This window comes from Elephas maximus, chromosome 23 (genome assembly GCF_024166365.1).
Source record: "Elephas maximus indicus isolate mEleMax1 chromosome 23, mEleMax1 primary haplotype, whole genome shotgun sequence".
Lineage (NCBI taxonomy): Eukaryota > Metazoa > Chordata > Mammalia > Proboscidea > Elephantidae > Elephas > Elephas maximus.
Window position 1 is genome coordinate 76,693,525 of NC_064841.1, and position 14,962 is coordinate 76,708,486.

Sequence of the window (14,962 nt, forward strand, 5' to 3'; positions counted from 1 at the left end):
AAGGACATGGCCCTGCGGTTCCACAGAAAAGACATCTTAGAATCCTGACCCTTTAATAATTTATGGTCTGAAATTTGCATAAAACTAAGAAAATTTAGCTGCTTCGTTCTCTTACTTAGTGCCGCCATAACACAAATACCACAGTGGATAGCTTTAAAGAAGAGAACTTTCTTTTTTTCACAGTTCTGGAGGCTCAAAGTCCAAATCAGGGACATGGTTGTGTCATTTCCTTCCATGGGCCTCACTCCTAGTTCTGCTAACAATCCTTGGGATTTCTTTTCTTTGTTTTCAGACGATCTTCCCCTGTGTGTGTGTGTGTATGTGTGTGTGTGCTTCTCTATTTTAGTGTTTTTATAACTCAGAAGTGATTGGGTTTAGGATCCGCCTACACTGGTATGACCTCAACTGATTGACTGATTACCTTACCCCGTTCATGGATTGAACTGTGTTGCCCCAAAATATCTGTCAACTTGGCTAGACCATGAGTCCCAGAAGTGTGTGATTGTCCATCATTTTGTCATCTGATGTGATTTTGCTATGTGTTATAAATCCTACCTCTATGATGCTAAAGAGGTGGGATTAGTGGCAGTTATGTTAATGACACAGAACTCAATCTACAAGATTAGGTTATGTCTTCAATCAATCTCTTTTGAAATATAAAAGAGAGAAGCAAGCAGAGAGACATGGGTACCTCATACCACCAAGAAACAAGAGCCAGGAGAATAATGCGTCCTTCGGACCTCGGGTCCCTGTGCTGAGAAGCTCCTTGACCAGGGGAGGATTGATGACAAGGACCTTCCTCCAGAGCTGACAGGAAGAGAAAGCCTTCCCCTGGAACTGGCATCCTGAATTTGGACTTCTAGCTTCCTAGACTGTGAGAAAATAAAATTCTCTTTGTTAAAGCCATCCACTTGTGGTGTTTTTGTTATAGCAGCACTGGATGACTAAGACACACTACATTACATTATGGAAGGTAATTTGCTCTACCCAAGTCAACTGGTCTAATCACATGTAACTAATCCATAACAGCAGGTAGGCTAGCTGGGAACCAAAGCCAAGTTGACCCATAAAATTACCCATCACGTTAGTCCAGGTGCCTTTATAACACAAGTCATTCTTAAATAAGTGTTTTACTCTCTCAAACATAGCTTGAATAGTTGCCAAGTTTTTTGTTTTACAAATAAGAAAGCATGGCCAGTCAAGATACCTACACGTAGATTTGGCAAACTCTAAAGGTACATATGATTATTAGATTTCTCCCGTCCTCCTCTCCCACCCCACCGTGCCTTCCTCTTTTTGTCTCCACCCCTTACCTCTAGCAAACATCTACCCAGAGGACCAGCAAGCCTTTGGGAAACAGTTATTTGACTTTCCACTGTCTGTGGATCTCTGTACTCTCTTCCTGTCATTTTGTTAAGTTCTTCTTCAGTGAAGTTAATGCAGTTTTTCATTCAACCAATAGGTGTTTATTTATGACCCAACTTTATATAGGCCCAACCCTTGGGTAAGAGCAAGCCGTTCTAAAAGTGGGGCCTAAAAAAGGCCTAGACACCAGGAAAATCTGGCTCGGAAATCATGATGATTAGTCAGACTCTAAGTCTTCTATCAGACCATTTACGAGAATGGTTTTTAGAGGCAATCATCCTTCTGCAAAGAACTGGTACCTAAAACTACCTAACTTGGATTTCTGCCACTTCCTAGCAGGGTTCCTTATTTAAAGATTTGATTTTTTAATCTGAAAATGGGGAGAAGGAATAATAACACCTGCTATGTTTAATCTAATGGTGTTACTGTGAAAACTAAATGCAAAAAGGTGAACATATGTCCTGCCTCAGTTTTAAAGTTTAACATCTCAAATTGTTATTATACTTTAAGTCTGACTCCTTTCCTCAGCTAATTAAATTTTTGTTAAATTCTACTGCTTGGTTAAGGAGCCCTCGTGGTGCAATAGTGAAGAGCTTAGCTGCTAACCAAAAGGTGGCTCCGTGGGAGAAAGATCTGGCCATCTGCTCCCATAAAGATTACAGCCTAGAAGAGCTATGGGGCAGTTCTACTCTGTCACATGGGGTTGCTATGGATTGAAATTGACTTGACAACACCCAGCAACAACAACAATGATTGGTTGCTTGACTAGAGCCTGGTCTTAGGCAATGTTATGAATCTAGCAAACCTCAAGAAGCTCCCACTTGATGGGCGGGGCCAAGATGGCGGACTAGGTGGACGCTACCGCAGATCCCTCTTGCAACAAAGACTCGGAAAAACAAGTGAATCGATCACATACATAACAATCTACGAACTCTGAACAAGAAACACAGATTTAGAGACAGAGAACGAACAAATATGGGGAGACAGCAATTGTTTTCAGAGCCAGGAGCCAGCGTACCAGGGTGGTGTGGGCAGCAGGGGAGAGGGAGTTGTCACTGTTTCAAGAGCCTTCTCTTTTCTTATCAAAATTCATTCTCAAAGAACGGCCTCATATCAGATCAGGGGGCCAAGATGGCGGACTAGGTGGACGCTACCGCAGATCCCTCTTGCAACAAAGACTCGGAAAAACAAGGGAATCAATCACACACATAACAATCTACGAACTCTGAACAACAAGCACAGACTTAGAGACGGAAAACGAACAAATATGGGCAGACAGCGACCGTTTTCAGAACTAGGAGCCAGCGTACCAGGCAGGTGACCTTCGGAGCCCGATCTGGGGCAGAGCCCAGGGGGGCAGACGGCACAGAAGGGGGGCCCAGCCCTTCCCCCCGGAACCCATCCCAGGAGGAAGTCTAGCTGGTTGGCGTGGTCGGCATAGCGGCGCAGCCGGAGGGAGAAGCACCCGGGAGGCAGTGACTGATCTGGGAGTGGGGAGAACAGCGTCCCAGCTGGGGAGCCGTCCCGCCGGGAGTTTGGCGGGAAGTGGGCGGGGCGCGAGGGGGGGTCAGCTATATTTCCCTAAAGCGACCCCGGGGCGGGGCCCACACGTTCGTGAGGGGGGAAGCACACCCAGTCCGCGCGTGTGGCACGGCGCACCGGAGGGAGAAGTCCCCGGGAGGAAGTGACTGGTCTCGGAGCGGGGAAAGCAGCGTCCCAGCCGGGGTGCCGTCCCGCTGGGATTTGGGCGCGCGCGCAGGTGGGGCGTGACCGCGGGGCCCAATTATATTCGCCTGAATAGACCCTGGGGGCGGGCCCACCCGTTCGTGTGGGAAACGCCCACCCAGTTTGCGCGAGCAGTGCTGCGCACCGGAGGGAGAAGTCCCTGGGAGGAAGTGACTGGTCTCGGAGCGGGGAAAGCAGTGTCCCAGCCAGGGACCCGTCCTGCCTGGATTTTGGCGGATGGGGGCGGAGCGTGAACGCGGTGTTCAGCTCTATATTCTGTGGTGCTACACTCCTAGCTCTCTGATCCCTCCCCCACCCTCCCCAGGCGGCTCCATTAACATCTGAATACCCGGAGCCAGAGGGAGAATTCAGATAGGGATCTGACTGCATTTTTTTTAGCTGATTACCTGGAAAATCTAGTTTCCCAGTGATGGCTCGGAGACAGCAGTCCATATCAAACCACTTAAAGAAACAGACCATGACAGCTTCTCCAACCCCCCAAACAAAAGAATCAAAATCTTTCCCAAATGAAGATACAATCCTGGAATTATCAGATACAGAATATAAAAAACTAATTTACAGAATGCTTAAAGATATCACAAATGAAATTAGGATAAATGCAGAAAAAGCCAAGGAACACACAGATAAAACTGTTGAAGAACTCAAAAAGATTATTCAAGAACATAGTGGAAAACTTAATAAGTTGCAAGAATCCATTGAGAGACAGCATGTAGAAATCCAAAAGATTAACAATAAAATTACAGAATTTGACAATGCAATAGAAAGTCAGAGGAGCAGACTCGAGCAATTAGAATGTAGACTGGGACTTCTGGAGGACCAGGGAAACAACACCAACATAGCTGAAAAAAAATCAGATAAAAGAATTTAAAAAAATGAAGAAACCCTAAGAATCATGTGGGACTCTATCAAGAAGGATAACTTGCGAGTGATTGGAGTCCCAGAACAGGGAGGGGGGACAGAAAACACAGAGAAAATAGTTGAAGAACTCCTGACACAAAACTTCCCTGACATCATGAAAGATGAAAGAATATCTATCCAAGATGCTCATCGAACCCCATTTAAGATTGATCCAAAAAGAAAAACACCAAGACATATTATCATCAAACTTGCCAAAACCGAAGACAAACAGAAAATTTTACAAGCAGCCAGGGAGAAAAGAAAGGTTTCCTTCAAGGGAGAATCAATAAGAATAAGTTCAGACTACTCAGCAGAAACCATGCAGGCAAGAAGGGAATGGGACGACGTATACAGAGCACTGAATGAGAAAAACTGCCAACCAAGGATCATATATCCAGCAAAACTCTCTCTGAAATATGAAGGAGAAATTAAGATATTTACAGATAAACACAAGTTCAGAGAATTTGCAAAAACTAAACCAAGACTGCAAGAAATGCTAAAGGAGATTGTTTGGCCTGATGACCAGTAATATCAGGTACCAGCACAATACAAGGTCACAAAACAGAACGTCCTGATATCAACGCAACTCAAATAGGGAAAGCACAAAAACAAACAAATTAAAACTAATTCTAAAAAATAAATAAATAAACAAAATAATACACATAATAGGAAATCATGGAAATCAATAGATAAACGATCACAATAATCAAAAAGAGGGACTAAATATAGGAGGCATTGAACTGCCAGATGGAGAGTGATACAAGGCGATATAGAAGGATACAAGTTAGGTTTTTACTTAGAAAAATAGGGGTAAATAATAAGGTAACCACAAAAAGGAATATCAATTCCATAACTCAAGAAAAAAGCCAAGAAAAACGTAACGACTCAACAAGGACAAATATTGTATAAGACCACTATTATAAGATCTTGAGAAATAGAAAAAACGGAGAAGAACACATACTTATGTGGTTACAAAGGGGGGAGGGAGGGACGGAGGGAGGGAGAGGGCTTTTTATTGATCAATCTGTAGATAAGAACTGCTTTGGGTGAAGGGAAAGACAACACTCAATACAAGGAAGGTCAGCCTAATTGGACTGGATTAAAAGCAAAGAGGTTTCCGGGATAAAACGAAAGCTTCAAAGGTCAGCGGAGCAGGGGCTGAGGTCTGGGGAACTTGGTTTGAGGGAACTTCTAAGTCAATGGGCAAAATAATTCTATTATGAAAACACTCTGCATCCCGCTTTGAATTGTGGCGCCTGGGGTCCTAAATGCCAACAAGCGGCCATCTAAGATACATCAATTGGTCTCAACCCACCTGGAGCAAAGGCAAAGGAAGAACACCAAGGTCACACGACAACTAAGAACCCAAGAGACAGAAAGGGCCACATGAACCAGAGACCTACATTATCCTGGGACCAGAAGAACTAGTTGGCACCCCGCCACAATCGATGTCTGCCCTGTCACGGAGCACAACAGACAACTCCTGAGGGAGCAGGAGACCAATGGGATACAAACCCCAAATTCTCATGAAAAGACCATACCTAATGGTATGATTGCGACTAGAGGAATCCCAGAGACAATGCTCCCCAGAACTTCTGATGGCACAGGACAGGAACCATCCCCGAAGACAACTCATCAGGCATGAAAAGGACTGGTCAGTGGGGGGGAGAGAGATGCTGATGAAGAGTGAGCTAATTAAATCAGGTGGACACTGGAGAGTGTGTTGGCAACTCTTGACTGGAGGGGGGATGGGAAGATAGAGAGAGAGGGAAGATGGCAAAATTGGCATGAAACGAGAGACTGTAAGGGCTGACTCAATAGGGGGAGAGCAAGTGGGAGAAGGGAGTAAGATGTATGTAAACCTACATGTGACAGACTGATTGGAATGGTAAATGTTCACTTGAAGCTTAATAAAAATTAAAAAAAAAAAAAAAAAAGAAGCTCCCACTTCCTTATTGTCTACTAGCTCTTCCAAGTGCCCCAAAACCAAACCCAACCCACTGCCGTCAAGTCGATTCCAAGTGCCCAGCAGAGGAAATTCCAGGTTGGTAGGTGACCATGGTGGCATCCAGTCAAACTTGTCCTTTCAGGGCAGCACCAAGCCACTCAAGGATCCCTCTTCCTCCTTTCTCATCTCCACTCCTGAAAGACTTATTTTCAAATCTTTTCCTTAAGGTCTTTGTCTTAGTTATCTAGTGCTGCTGTAATAGAAATACCACAAGTTGTTGGTTTTACCAACAGAAATTTATCCTCTCACAGTCTAAGAGACTAGAAGTCTGAATTCAGGGTGCCAGCTCCAGGGGAAGGCTTTCTCTCTCTGTCATTTCTAGAGTAAGGTCCTTGTCATCAATCTTTTCCTGGCCCCTCCTGGCTATTCTTGCTTGATGGTATCGAGGCCTCTTTCTTCTCTGCTTCTCTCTTTTATATCTCAAAAGATATGGACTTAAGATAGCGTCGCTATGAGTCAGAATTGACTTGACAGCAATGAGTTTGGTTTCGGTTTTTAAGATCTAACCTAATCGTGTAGATTGAGTCCTGCATCATTAATATAACTTCCTCTAATCCTGCTTCATTAACATCATAGTGGTAAGATTTACAACACAAGGGTGATCACATCAGATCCCAAAATGGTGGACAACCACACAATACTGGGAATCGTGGCCTAGCCAAGTTGACACACATTTTGGGGGGACACAATTCAATCCATAACACCCTTATGTTTTAAAAATTTTGGCCCAAACTAACTTAAGTGCAGTGGATTTCTAGATCAAGAAAGAAATATCTCTGAGTATGGGGAAAAGAGTATAACTTTTCATTGGCCTTCAATTGACCCTAGATACGCTTCTTTAGCCCAAGGATATCAAGCAACTCAGGGTCAGCTGGATCATCAAGAGTTACCCAAATTCAAGTTATTTCCTGAAGACACCTCCTCCCATGATAGTGGGCCTTGTAAATTAATACAATTAAGGGAGAGGTGATTTGACATCTTTTATTTCAAATATTTAAGATATGCTTACTGTTTATCCCAACAATATCACTTCCAGAAAATTTTTTAAGGGAGTAATCAGAGATGTTCTGAAAAATTCATACTTAACTACACACATTACAGTTTTATTTATAATTTTCATTATTATTCATAATTGTTTTTAGAAGTCAGAAGCAGACTAAATATTTATTATTAGGAAAATGATGTAATAATTCATTCTTAGCTGGATAACAGGAATATTGTGGGACCATTGAGAATTTTGTGTTTGGAGAACATTTAGAGAAATAGAGAATTATACATAATTTAGAATATTTAAAAAAGGACTACAAAAACCCAGTGCCGTAGAAACAGTATATAAACATTTTAGTTTCAAGATGGTATTTCCAGTGTGTGTCTATCTCTTTTCTCCTGAAGACCAATTTAAATGACCAAAGAAATATAAGAATAAAAATTTAGCATTCATATGTAAATGTGATCTGACAATGAAAAACCACTGGGTGTGTGGAATCAATCGTCAGTTTGAAATTGGAGAAAGAAGCTGGGCGAGCCAAGTTCATGGTCCTAGTGAAAGATAACACAGCAGAGAATTTGTACACGCTCTGACCAGTGTTCTTGGGGACATTTTTTCGTATGGGTGGTAAAGATATGGGTAACAAAGCATTTGCCATTTCAACAGTCTTCACGTGTTTACTGTGTTCCTCGTGTTGTTCAACCATGGCCTTTAACCATTCCGCAATTTTTCCATCACGCTTAACAGAAGCTCAGTGTCTTTGAGACACTGGAGAGAATGTTTTTCATGCTAAAACAAGAGCAGGTAGCTATGAAGAAACAGTAGTCACAGATTTTCATATGAAATGTGACCCAGCAATTCTACTTCCAGGAATTTACTCTGTAGGTACATTGTTACTGTTAGTGGCCATCGAGTAGGCTCCCAACTCATGATGACTCCATTCACAATGGGATTAGACTCTTGTGATCCATACGGTTTTCACTGGCTGGTTTTTGGTAGATCTCCAAGCCTTTCTTGATAGTCTGTCTTAGTCTGGAAGCTCCACTGAAGCCTGTTCAGCTTCATATCAACACACAAGCCTCCACTGACAGACGGACGGTGTCTGTGCGTGAGGTGCATTGGCCAGGAATCAAACCGAGGTCTTTTGCGTGGAAGGCGAGAATTCTACCACCGAACCACCACTGCCCCCTCCTACAGATACGCAATGCATTATTTGCAAAAGCAAAAGAATGAATAAAACATAAATGTCCATATATTGAAATAATATGCAGTCATAATAACAAAAAAGAATGCTGGAAACCTTTATTTACTGATATCGAAAGGTCTCTATGATACATCGCTAAACGAAAAAACAAGTGTGGAATACTGTGCATTGTTTCAAATGTGTAAAAATAAATTGGCGGTGGTGGTATGTTTGTGTGTGTGGTGCAAATGTGTACGTACAAAGACAGGAAGACTATATATCAACTAGCAAATATTTATTTTATACTTTGGGTTGTGCTCCAATACTATATCATTTATTTTATTGTTCCATGGCCATTGGGGCTCTTTAGGTTGGCTCTTGTATCCCTCTGATATAGTTGCTCCAAGCTCATCATGTATTTCCCCTGCCCCAGCCCTAGAATCCACCATGGTTCCCAGGAGCCCTGGTTCCTTTTATTGGAGAATGATACTTAGAAACTAAGATCTGGGCGCTAGGTGTGCAGGTTGCTATTGGTTAGCACTGTTTCCAGCCTCTCTTAGCAGGCAATGTTAGGGAACATATGAATGTATACTGTCGTTGTTGTTGTTAGTTGCCATCAAACCAGCTCCAACTCATGGCAACCCTATGTAAAACAGAACCAAATGTTGCCCAGTCCTGCCTCATCCTCACAGTCATTGGTGTGCTCGAGTCCATTGTTGTGGCCACACTGTATTCTGAGTGCCTTCTAGCCTAGGGGGCTCATCTTCCAGTGCTGTATTGCACAATACTCTGTTGTGATCCCTAGGGTTTTCACTAGCTAATTTTTGGAAGCAGATCACCAGGCCCTTCTTCCTAGTCTGTCTTAATCTGGTTATTAGCCCATGTATGCACATAGATCTATAATAGTTTCTGTGTCTATGTATCTATATGTATATTAATCTGAACTTAAGTCCATACTGATATAAAGAAATGATTGAGTAAATAAATAAAGGGTGGAGAGGAGAGAACTCTCTCTTGCAAAAAATTTCCAAATAATATATGTAGAGACTCCCCGCTCCAGGAGATGGAGCTTAATATCCATTTCCACGCTCGCCCCTTGAGTGTTGGTTGGACTTAGTGCTTGCTCTCAAAGAATAAAGTTTGGAAAGGGAAAATAGTAACTCTACAGTGGCAAGACCTATGGTCATGGTTAACATCATCAGTGATGTTATCATGCACCCCTGATGTGAGGTGATGAGAAGGACACTCCACCTCTCTGGTGATTCTTCCAAGAAACCTATAACCCTAGTGTACACACCAAAGAAACATCAGAGAAACCGAAATTGAGGGACATACTACAAAATACCTGACTAGTATGCCTCAAAACTGGCAAGGTCCCGAAAGACAAGGAAAGACTAAGAATTCATCACAGAACAAAACCAAACCCAGTGCCGTCAAGTCGATTCCGACTCATAGCGACCCTATAGGACAGAGTAGAACTGCCCCATGGAGTTTCCAAGGAGCGCCTGGTGGATTTGAACTGCCGACCCTTTGGTTAGCAGCTGTAGCACTTAACCACTACGCCACCAGGGTTTCCGACTATGTAACAGCTATTAATATTTATGAATCAAAAACATAGCATTACCCTTTTCCTTTCATCAGTGTTGAGGACTTGAATGACTTGGCTGGCAGTTTCTGGGGGCAAGGCTGAGGAGTCAGCTGGTGTGACCAGTGTGTTCATTGGGACTGAGGGCTGAGGTTTTGGCTTGCATGACCAGGAAGTATCTCAGGGTTATGGTCTGAGTTGTCAGGACTGGCAGAGTTGGGCCCAAAGAGATGGCCTACGTGGCCTACATATTGGTCACACAGGGGAACTGAGCAAATAAGTAAACATACTGAGGATAATCAGAGCCATATTTTAAACTCTCAGAGAATTACAAATATGAGGAATGGAAAAGCTTGAATGGACTCTGTTGTGTTAAATTAGATTTAGTGCTATCACTAAATGGTTTTAATACGCATAAATAGATATGTATGTGTGCATACATTTCCTAGTTCCGTCCACTTAAAGGGGTTGGAGTTACTGACAGTCCAGTAGCAATGAGTATACTCAGCACCCCAATCTCGATTTCTAAGTACCATTCCCCACTCTAAAAGGAGTCATGGCTTCTTGAAAATGGCTGATTCCAGGCTGAGAAGTGAAAATACAAGTTGAGCCTGGCATATCTTCTTATGCCAGTTGATCAGGGAAGTACCAGAAGAAGGATAAGAACATTTCAAAATGACATACGAGTCATCTTGAAGGGGCTTCCAATGGTTAAATCTGAACATCAAAATGAATAAGGCTGGTAACAGATTGTGACACGCTGAATAAAATAAGAATTCATGAATCCATTTGAAATAAATAGGTCAATAAATCAGTAAATATGGTAGAGTGCCAACTAGTCAAAATAGAATGAATGGATGATGGAACTTAAAGAATTGCCATTCGACATTCATCATGGTAACAATGAAGGCAAGAACAATCAATAATGAGGGAAAGGATAGAGAGTCTCAAAGCATCTAACCACAAACTAATAACTTTACAGGGGAAAAACCTAGAAGACACCATCTTGAGCAACTGATAAAAGTTAACATCAGTAGCAATGAGAAAAACTGGCATTGTGTGGCTCCTGATACGCCCTGAAAAGAAGACAGCGTCACTTTCTTGGTATTCCTACCAAAAATGCATACTCTGAATATAATCATGGGGAGATACCAGGCAAACCCGAATTTAGGGACGTTCTACAAGGTAACTGGTAAGTACTCCCTGAAAATACAACAGCTGTTACTGAAGAACTGTTTCAGATTAAAGAGATATGACGATTAAGTGGAGTGCGTGACCCAGACTGGATCCTGGACCTATATAAGGGACATTATTAGGGTTATCTGTGCATTTTGAATGACGTATGTGGATTGGATGGTAGTATTATTTGGGTTTTATTGTGTCAATGTTAATTTTCATATATTACAGGAGAATGAGTTTATTTTTAGGAAATACATATTTATTTAGGGGCAGTGGAACATTGTGTGCGCAACTTACCCTCAAGTGGTTCTGAAAATAATAAATACAGACAGATAAATAGAAAGAGAATGACAAAGAAAAAAACAGTAAAATATTAACAATTAGGGAATCAGGGTGTATGGGGGATTCTTTGTTTTAGTCTTGCAAATTTTCTATTAGTTTGAAATTATTTAAAAGACAAACTTAAAAAATAGTATCCACATTTATAGTGTAAAAACTTTGAGATACAAGGAGAAATTGAAACATACTAACAGCAAAAGAGTTAAAAAAAACTAAACCCATTGCCCTTGAGTTGATTCTGACTCATAGCAACCTTATAGGACAGAGTAAAACTGCCCCAAAGGGTTTCCAAAGAGTGGCTGGTGGATTCAAACAGCCGACTTTTGGTTAGCAGCCAAGCTCTTAACTACTATGTCACCAGAGCTCCATATTTATATCAGGAGACTTAAATTTACCTTTTATCCACGTGAGTTCAAATGGATAATAAGTGAATAAAGATGCGGTAATTCTATACGGCATACTTAATGACGTAGGTCTAATTGTTACATAACAAACTTTGTATCCTGAACCAAAGTATACGCTCCTTTCTCATGTCCATTGAAGAGTTACAAAAACTGATTATGTCCCTGAGTCACAAAGAAAACCTCAACAAAATAAATCTAACTGGTATTTGTTTATTTCTGTGAGCAGATCCTGTTTTAAATATACAGCCTTAACCGTTAGCTCTTCCCAAGAATTATCTTTGGTGAAGGGAAGGACAACACACAACTGGACTAAACCAAAAGCTAGGAAGTTTCCTGAACACAGCCAAACACTTCGAGGGACAGAGTAGCAGGGGCTGGAGCCTGGGGACCGTGGCTTCAGGGGACTTCGGGGTCAATTGGTATAACAAAGCTTATTAAGAAAATGTTCTACATCCCACTTTGGTGAGTGGCATCTGGGGTTTTAAAACCTAGTAAGCAGCTATCTAAGATGCAACAATTGGTCCCAACCCACCTGGAGCAAAGGAAAATGAAGAACATGAGAGACATAAGGGAAATATTAGCCAAGAGACTAATAAACCAGAGACTCCATCAGCCTGAGATCAGAAAAACTAGATGGTGCCCGGCTACCACCAATGACCGACCTGACAGGGAACACAACAGAGAGTCCCTGATGGAACAGGAGAAAAGTGTGGTGCAGACTCAAACGCACGTAAAAAGAACAGACTTAATGGTCTGACTGAGACTAGCGGGACCCTCGAAGACATGGCCCCTGCACTCTCTGTTAACCCGAAACTAAAACCATGCCCAAAGCCAACTCTTCAGACAAAGATTAGACTGGACTATAAAACATAAAATAATACTTGCGAAGAGCGTGCTTCTTAGTTCAAGCAGATACACAAGACTAAATGAGTGGCTCCTGTCCAGAGGCAGGACGAGAAGGCAGGAAGGGACAGGAGCTGGTTGGATGGACACAAGAACTCTAAGGTGGAAAGGAGGAGTGTGCTGTCACGTTTATACGGATTGCAACTAGTGTCACACAACAATATGTGTATATATTTTTGTATGAGAAATTAACTTAAGCTGTGAACTTTCACCTGAAGCACAATAAAAACAAACAAACAAAAAAGTGATTAGCTCTACTAACTGGTTTGAACTACTTCAGTTTCTGGGCCACAAATATGTCTTGCCTTTCATCTATTTTGTCTCTGAATAATGGGAAGATGGGTGGCCATGTGTTTAGCCAGAAGTAATTTTATTTCAAGCCATTCTTCAGATTTTTCTTGGTGCCAGGTATCAGATTGTTCTCTGAGAAAATACCACATTAGATACTGTGTCATTTTGCTGGCAAGTCCAATTGTCATTATTTTTTCATTTTCGTTTGTGTGTGGGCGTTTCTATGATGTTTAAAAAAAAAGTATATTTGCTGGTTCTTTTCCCATAAACATTTTAAATACAATATTTATACCTTTTCTATAAAAAAGGAAAAATTCACTTGTCATTTTCTATTTTTAAGTTGCCTACAGAATAAGTGTGTGTACTTTTTATAATCAGGGAAAAATAATACATGTTATGTGTTTGTTTTATGAACCTCTCGTAAGTCCATCCGTGGCAAGGTGGATCTGCAAGGAACTCAAGACAGAGAAAGGTGAAAAGAACAAACTTATCTGATACGTTCTGTAAGTGGGAACATTTTTCTGGCAAGTCGTAGAGCAAGGAGCAATCTTTTTTGGCTCATGGAGACCAGAACTCTTGCCATACTCCACATTCATGGTTATTTGTTATTTCTTAAAATATGTTTGCTTACTTCTCTGCAGAGCCAGACTGTTCTTGAGGATGGGGGCTAAAGGGCAGGAGGGGAGGGCTTCTAATATGTGAAACACCTTAGACGGAATACTCTTTTCAACCTTTCGAAATGGGTTAGGAATCAATGCAGAGTTACTCTTATGGGAAAAGGTTAATCGAAATGTTAATGAAAAATTTGACTTTGACAGGATTGGAAAGCAAAGGCATGAAGTTTTGAAGCAAAGCCTTGTCCCACAGGACCACAGAGTCTTAGGTTAGCAGCTGTCAAACTTACAGATGGAAAAGCGGCCACAGGAGACACTCTGCATGGTTCCCTGGATGGCATCAAAACACAGCACGATGGAGGAAAAATGAATGGTTATATACCCCGTGAAACCAGAGCCAGACACTGCATATATAGCTATATTCTGAGACTTTCCAAAGGTCAGCTCTGCAGGAAAATTTCATGACTACTTGGACTTAGCATAATAGCCCAGTCGTGTTCTATTCTTATCTATTAATTACCTAATTTATTCAGGAAATGGGGAATTACTTAGTTGGTCTTATCTCCTTCTCACATAGTCCTGCTTGTAGGGCAGAACAGCAAAGGAGAAAGCACTGGCTTAGAGGCCAGAGCTTATTCCTGTTATTCTCTTACTGTGGTCGTATCAGCATCCTCACACTCCAACCAAGCAGTAACCTACGCCAGGTAGCAGCAGAAGTGAGATTTACTTGACCACCGGCTACTTGGCCTCTCATAGGCTGGATTAAAAAAACAAAACAAAACAAAACCCTACTATGTGTTAGTCCTTGTTTTTGGTAACCTGAATGTCAGCATTACCCCGACCCTCAAAAATCAGCTTCCTCAAAAGTGATGGGAAATTTGGCAATGGATATGGGTGATGGTTGTACGACGTGATGAATGGAATTAGTGTCACTAAATTGTTCACGTGAAACATCTTGGCACGACAAATGTTGTGTTATATATATCTTTACAATGACAATAATAAAAAAAAAACCCCAGGTCCCTCTGTGGTGTATTTGGAGAAAAGAGGATCTCTCTCATCCACTCTTGAACTGGCTTTCCATGCTGCCTCTCTTCACAGTTCCTCAGGATTGATTAGTGCCTGGCACTCCTGGGCCCCTGTCCTACTGACTCATTGCTGCTGTCATTGCCCAGATCTTACAGGAGGGCGAATGTGGGGAGGGAGATCACAGACCCTTTACTCATTGCTGCTGTCATTGCCCAGACCTCGGAAGAGGGCAAGTATGGGGAGGGAGATCACAGACCCTTTTTTCCCCAGAAATCTTGGTTCCTTATAAAGCCTCCATGTAAGAGGGGCCTGCTAGACTTTATGGACAGTTGATCGATCGGGGTCCAACAGAAAACAGACAATACCCTCAAAATGGGGTGATTCAAGGGGAAGTTAATTCCAAAGGGGCTCTTTATAAGGTGAGGGTGTAG